Source organism: Triticum aestivum, chromosome 1B (genome assembly GCF_018294505.1).
Source record: "Triticum aestivum cultivar Chinese Spring chromosome 1B, IWGSC CS RefSeq v2.1, whole genome shotgun sequence".
NCBI classification, from domain to species: domain Eukaryota; kingdom Viridiplantae; phylum Streptophyta; class Magnoliopsida; order Poales; family Poaceae; genus Triticum; species Triticum aestivum.
In genome coordinates, this window is record NC_057795.1 from 622,469,607 (window position 1) to 622,477,518 (window position 7,912).

The window sequence follows — 7,912 nt, forward strand, 5'->3', positions numbered from 1 at the left end:
GTCACCGGCCATGTTGGCCCCACCGTCATCCAAGGCACCACTTGTTGGAGATCGTTGCAGAAAATAAAAAATTTCTACGCATCACCAAGATCAATCTATAGAGTCATCTAGCAACGAGAGAGATAAGAGTGCATCTACATACCCTTGTAGATCGCGAGCGGAAGCGTTCAAGAGAATGGGGTTGATGGAGTCGTCCTCGTCGTGATCCAAATCACCGAAGATCCTAGTGCTGAACGGACGACACCTCCGCGTTCAACACACGTATGGAGCGGAGACGTCTCCCGCGCCTTGATCCAGCAAGGAGGAGGGAGAGGTTGAGGAAGAGAGCTCCAATAGCAGCACGACGGCGTGGTGGTGATGGAGAGGCAGCACTCCGGCAGGGCTTCGCCAAGCTTCTGCGGAGGAGGAGAGGTGTTGGGGAGGAGAGGGGCTGCGCCTTGGAGGTGTGTGTGCAGCCCTCCCCTAGCCCCTCTATTTATAGGGGGAAGAGGAAGGGGGCTGGCCCCCTCTAGACGAGATCTAGAGGGGGAGGGGGCGGCCAAGGGGGAGGGGGACTTGCCCCCCAAGCAAGGGAGGTGCCCCCCTTAGGGTTCCCACCCCCAAACCTAGATGATCTCATCGGATGAACCACGATGTCGAGGATTCAAGTAATCCCGTATACAATTCCCTTTGTCAATCGGTACGTTACTTGCCCGAGATTCGATCATCGGTATCCCAATACCTTGTTCAATCTCATTACCGGAAAGTCACTTAACTCGTACCGTAATGCATGATCCCGTGACCAACCACTTGGTCACATTGAGCTCATTATGATGATGCATTACCGAGTGGGCCCAGAGATACCTCTCCGTCATACGGAGTGACAAATCCCAGTCTCGATCCGTGTCAACCCAACAGACACTTTCGGAGATACCTGTAGTATACCTTTATAGTCACCCAGTTATGTTGTGACGTTTGGTACACCCAAAGCACTCCTACGGTATCCGGGAGTTACACGATCTCATGGTCTAAGGAAATGAAACTTGACATTAGAAAAGCTCTTGCAAACGAACTACACAATCTTGTGCTATGCTTAGGATTGGGTCTTGTCCATCACATCATTCTCCCAATGATGTGATCCCGTTATCAATGACATCCAATGTTCTTGGTCAGGAAATCGTAACCATCCATTGATCAACGAGCTAGTCAACTAGAGGCTAACTAGGGACATGTTGTGGTCTACATATTCACACATGTATTACGGTTTCCGGATAACAAAATTATAGCATGAACAGTAGACAATTATCATGAACAAGGAAATATAATAATAACCATTTTATTGTTGTCTCTAGGGCATATTTCCAACACCACTGCGCCTGCCCGCAAGCGGCAGGGCAATGTGGTCGTGCAGGGTGGGAATCCGGCTACCACTGTCAGAAGGCCCGTGCTCCAGACGCTAACGCCGCTGCACGATCCTTGCCGGCGCCGGAGAAGGTCACCAAGGTTTCGGGCGTAAAGCAGAGGAAGATTCCGGCTACAAAGAGGCCGGATCCTTCATCCACTCCCTCCGCCTCGGCAAGTGGTTCCTGGGCGATGCTGCTCAACGGCGCTTCTTCCACCGCAAGCAAGGTGTTTGACGAAATGGCCGGAAGGTATGCCTCTTCGGTCCCTTCAATTTTCTTTGCTTTTCGCCATTTGCGGTAGCTCATGACTTGTTAGTCGCTCACTATATCGGTAGATCGAACAATGCCACTGCCGAGTTCGTGAACTTGTTGGACACCAACGCCATTGACATCATCGAACTCCGTTTGCTACATTCGATTACAATGAAACAGAGGGCGGCGTGGATGATCACAGTGGTGAAGAAGAATTGGAGGAGATAGATGAGGGGGCGTATGAGCAAGCACAAGCAAGAAAAAGCCAGAGATCAAAGAACTACATGATCTTGAAAGATCAAATCTTGATCAATACGCAAGCAAGCCCCGTCCTACAAAACGAAGCTTTTATTTGCGTGTGAACCGTGTTCTATTATTTGAATTTGAACTCATTTGTCGGAATCGTTGTCAAATTCGATAATTGGGCGTCTTCTATTTCCGGATCAACGCGGCGGTGCTCGAGCAGACCCCGCATAGCCGACCCGTAAAAGAGCATATTCACCGAACATCCTTTTTATGGGTCCGTTTTGCGGGGTCTCAGTTCGATCGCGACCGCGCCGGCTCGCATATACCCTTTTCCGCGAACTGCAAAAGCCTTATACGGGTCGGTGTTTTACGGGGTCTGCTAGAGTTGCTCTTAGTGACAGGGTTCCCAAAAAAACTGAAAATCTGAAGGGTCAATGTTAGCTGACCGAGAAGGAATTTACCGGAAGCAACCGGCACACATGATTTCCATGCACCTTGCAAACGCGGGATCTGGATACCCTTGTTGGTTCCCACATGTTCCACGATGATCTCATCGGATGAACATGATGTCGAGCATTCAAGTAATCCCATATACAATTCCCTTTGTCAATCAGTACGTTACTTGCCCGAGATTCGATCGTCGGTATCCCAATACCTCGTTCAATCTCGTTACCGGCAAGTCACTTTAATCGTACCGTAATGCATGATCCCGTGACCAACCACTTGGTCACATTGAGCTCATTATGATGATGCATTACCGAGTGGGCCCAGAGATACCTCTCCGTCATACGGAGTGACAAATCCCAGTCTCGATCCATGTCAACCCAACAGACACTTTCAGAGATACCTGTAGTATACCTTTATAGTCACCCAGTTATGTTGTGACGTTTGGTACACCCAAAGCACTCCTACGGTATCCGGGAGTTACACGAGCTCATGGTCTAAGGAAATGATACTTGACATTAGAAAATCTCTAGCAAACGAACTACACGATTTTGTGCTATGCTTAGGATTGGGTCTTGTCCATCACATCATTCTCCCAATGATATGATCCCGTTATCAATGACATCCAATGTCCATGGTCAAGAAACCGTAACCATCCATTGATCAACGAGCTAGTCAACTAGAGGCTAACTAGGGACATGTTGTGGTCTATGTATTCACACATGTATTACGATTTCCGGATAACACAATCATAGCATGAACAATAGACAATTATCATGAACAAGGAAATATTATAATAACCATTTTATTATTGCCTCTAGGGCATATTTCCAACAGTCTCCCACTTGCACTAGAGTCAATAATCTAGTTACATTGTGATGAACCGAACACCCATAGAGTTCTGGTGTTGATCATGTTTTGCTCGCGGAAGAGGTTTAGTCAACGGATCTGCGACATTCAGATCCGCATGTACTTTGCAAATATCTATGTCTCCATCCTGAACATTTGCACGAATGGAGTTGAAGCGACGCTTGATGTGCCTGGTCTTCTTGTGAAACCTGGGCTCCTTGGCAAGGGCAATGGCTCCAGTGTTGTCACAGAAGAGAGTCATCGGCCCCGACGGATTGGGAATAACTCCTAGGTCGGTAATGAACTCCTTCATCCAGATTGCTTCACGTGCTGCCTCCAAGGCTGCCATGTACTCCGCTTCACATGTAGATCCCTCCACGATGCTTTGCTTGCAACTGCACCAGCTTGCTGCTCCACCATTCAACTTATACACGTATCCGGTTTGTGACTTAGAGTCATCCAGATCTGTGTCGAAGCTAGCATCGACGTAACCCTTTACGACGAGCTCTTCGTCACCTCCATAAACGAGGAACATGTCCTTTGTCCTTTTCAGGTACTTTAGGATATTCTTGACCGCTGTCTAGTGTTCCTTGCCGGGATTACTTTGGTACCTACCTACCAAACTTACGGCAAGGTTTACATCTGGTCTGGTACACAGCATGGCATACATAATAGATCCTATGGCTGAGGCATAGGGGATGACACTCATCTCTTCTTTATCTTCTGCCGTGGTCGGGCATTGAGCCGAGCTCAATCTCACACCTTGCAATACAGGCAAGAACCCTTTCTTGGACTGATCCATATTGAACTTCTTCAATATCTTATCAAGGTATGTGCTTTGTGAAAGACCAATGAGGCGTCTCGATCTATCCCTATAGATCTTGATGCCTAATATGTAAGCAGCTTCTCCAAGGTCCTTCATTGAAAAACACTTATTCAAGTAGGCCTTAATGTTGTCCAAAAGTTCTATATCATTTCCCATCAAAAGTATGTCATCCACATATAATATGAGAAATGCTACAGAGCTCCCACTCACTTTCTTGTAAACGCAGGCTTCTCCATAAGTTTGCATAAACCCAAACGCTTTGATCATCTCATCAAAGCGAATGTTCCAACTCCGAGATGCTTGCACCAGCCCATAAATGGATCGCTGGAGCTTGCATACCTTGTTAGCATTCTTAGGATCATATACAGTTCTTCCTTAAGATAGTCGTTAAGGAATGTCGTTTTGACGTCCATTTGCCATATCTCATAATCATAGTATGCGGCAATTGCTAACATGATTCAGACGGACTTCAGCTTCGCTACGGGAGAGAAAGTCTCATCGTAGTCAACCCCTTGAACTTGCCGATAACCCTTAGCGACAAGTCAAGCTTTATAGATGGTAATATTACCATTCGCGTCTGTCTTCTTCTTAAAGATCCATTTATTTTCTATCGCTCGCCGATCATCGGGCAAGTCTGCCAAAGTCCATACTTTGTTTTCATACATGGATCCTATCTCGGATTTCATGGCTTCAAGCCATTTGTTGGAATCTGGGCCCGCCATCGCTTCTTCATAGTTCGAAGGTTCACCGTTGTCTAACAACATGATTTCCAGGACAGGGTTGCCATACCACTCTGGTGTGGAACGTGTCCTTGTGGACCTACAAGGTTCAGTAGTGACTTGATCCGAAGTACCTTTATCATCATCATTAATTTCCTCTGTAGTCGGTGCAGGCACCACAGGAACATCTTCCTGAGCTATGTTGCTTACCGGTTCAAGAGGTAGTACTTCATCAAGTTCCACTTTCCTCCCACTTACTTCTTTTGAGAGAAACTCTTTCTCCAGAAAGGACCCGTTCTTGGCAACAAAGATCTTGCCTTCGGATCTGAGGTAGAAGGTATACCCAATGGTTTCCTTAGGGTATCGTATGAAGACGCATTTTTCCGACTTGGGTTCGAGCTTTTCAGGTTGAAGTTTCTTGACATAAGCATCGCATCCCCAAACTTTTAGAAATGATAGCTTAGGTTTCTTTCCAAACCATAATTCATACGGTGTCGTCTCAACGAATTTAGATGGTGCCCTATTTAAAGTGAATGTAGCTATCTCTAAAGCGTATCCCCAAAATGATAGCGGTAAATCGATAAGAGACATCATAGACCGCACCATATCCAATAGAGTGCGATTACGATGTTCGGACACACCGTTACGCTGAGGTGTTCCAGGCGGCGTGAGTTGTGAAACAATTCCACATTTCCTCAAGTGCGTACCAAACTCGTGACTTAAATATTCTCCCCCACGATATGATCATAAGAACTTTATTTTTCTGTCATGTTGATTCTCTACCTCATTCTGAAATTCCTTGAACTTTTCAAAGGTCTCAGACTTGTGTTTCATCAAGTAAACATACCCGTACATCAGTGAGGGCGAGAACATAACGATAGCCACCGCGAGCCTCAACGCTCATTGGACCGCACACATCAGTATGTATGATTTCCAATAAGTTGGTTGCTCGCTCCATTGTTCCAGAGAATGGAGTCTTGGTCATTTTGCCCATGAGGCATGGTTCGCATGTGTCAAATGATTCGTAATCAAGAGACTCCAAAAGTCCATCAGCATGGAGCTTCTTCATGCGTTTGACACCAATGTGACCAAGGCGGCAGTGCCACAAGTATGTGGGACTATCGTTATCAACCTTACATCTTTTGGTATTCACACTATGAATGTGTGTAACATCACGTTCGAGATTCATTAAGAATAAACCATTGACCAGCGGGGCATGACCATAAAACATATCTCTCATATAAATAGAACAACCATTATTCTCGGATTTAAATGAGTAGCCATCTCGTATTAAACGAGATCCAGATACAATGTTCATGCTCAAAGCTGGCACTAAATAACAATTGTTGAGGTTTAAAACTAATCCCGTAGGTAAATGCAGAGGTAGCGTGCCGACGGCAATCACTTCGACCTTGGAACCATTCCTGACGCGCATTATCACCTCGTCCTTCGCCAGTCTCCGCTTATTCCGTAGCTCCAGTTTGAGTTACAAATATGAGCAACCGCACCGGTATCAAATACCCAGGAGCTACTACGAGTACTGGTAAGGTACACATCAATTACATGTATATCACATATACCTTTGGTGTTGCCGGCCTTCTTGTCCGCTAAGTACTTGGGGCAGTTCCGCTTCCAGTGTCCGCTTCCCTTGCAATAAAAGCACTCGGTCTCAGGTTTGGGTCCATGCTTTGGCTTCTTCCTGGCAACTGGCTTACCGGGCGCGGCAACTCCCTTGCCGTCCTTCTTGAAGTTCTTCTTACCCTTGCCTTTCTTGAAACTAGTGGTTTTATTGACCATAAACACTTGATGTTCCTTTTTGATTTCTACCTCCGCTGATTTCAGCATTGAAAATACCTCAGGAATAGTTTTCACCATCCCCTGCATATTATAGTTCATCACAAAGCTCTTGTAGCTAGGTGGGAGCGACTAAAGGATTCTATCAATGACCGCCTCATCTGGGAGGTTAATGTCTAGCTGGGACAAGCGGTTGTGCAACCCAAACATTTTGAGTATGTGCTCACTAACAGAACTATTTTCCTCCATCTTACAATTTAGAACTTGTCAGAGACTTCATATCTCTCGACCCGGGCATGAGCTTGGAAAACCATTTTCAGCTCTTCGAACATCTCATATGCTCCGTGTTGCTCAAAACGCTTTTGGAGCCCCGGTTCTAAGCTGTAAAGCATGCCGCACTGAACGAGGGAGTAGTCATCAACACGCGACTGCCAGGCATTCATAACGTCTTGAGTTGCTGGGAAAACGGGTGCTTCACCTAGCGGTGCATCTAGGACATATGCCCTTTTGGCAGTTATGAGGATGATCCTCAAGTTCCGGACCCAGTCCGTATAGTTGCTGCCATCATCTTTTAGCTTGGTTTTCTCTAGGAACGCGTTGAAGTTGAGGGCAACATTAGCGTGGGGCATTTGATCTACAAGACATATTGCAAAAGTTTTAGATTAAGTTCATGATAATTAAGTTCATCTAATAAAATTATTAATGAACTCCCACTCAGATAGACATCCCTCTAGTCATCTAAGTGATCCATGATCCGAGTCAACTAGGCTGTGTCCGATCATCACGTGAGACGGACTAGTCATCATCTGTGAACATCTTCATGTTGATTGTATCTTCTATACGACTCATGTTTGACCTTTCGGTCTCTTGTGTTCCGAGGCCATGTCTGTACATGCTAGGCTTGTCAAGTCAACCTAAGTGTTTTGCATGTGTAAATCTGGCTTACACCCGTTGTATGCGAACGTTAGGATCTATCACACCCGATCATCACGTGGTGCTTCGAAACAACGAACTTTCACTACGGCGCACAGTTAGGGGGAACACTTTCTTGAAATTGTTATGAGGGATCATCTCATTTACTACCGTCGTTCTAAGCAAATAAGATGCAAAAACATGATAAACATCACATGCAATCAAATAGTGACATGATATGGCCAATATAATTTTGCTCCTTTTGATCTCCATCTTGGGGGCGCCATGATTATCATCGTTACCGGCATGACACCATGATCTCCATCATCATGATCTCCATCATCGTGTCTTCATGAAGTTGTCACGCCAACGATTACTTCTACTACTATGGCTAACGGTTTAGCAATAAAGTAAAGTAATTACATGGCGTTATTCAATGACACGCAGGTCATACAATAATTAAGACAACTCCTATGGCTCCTGCCGGT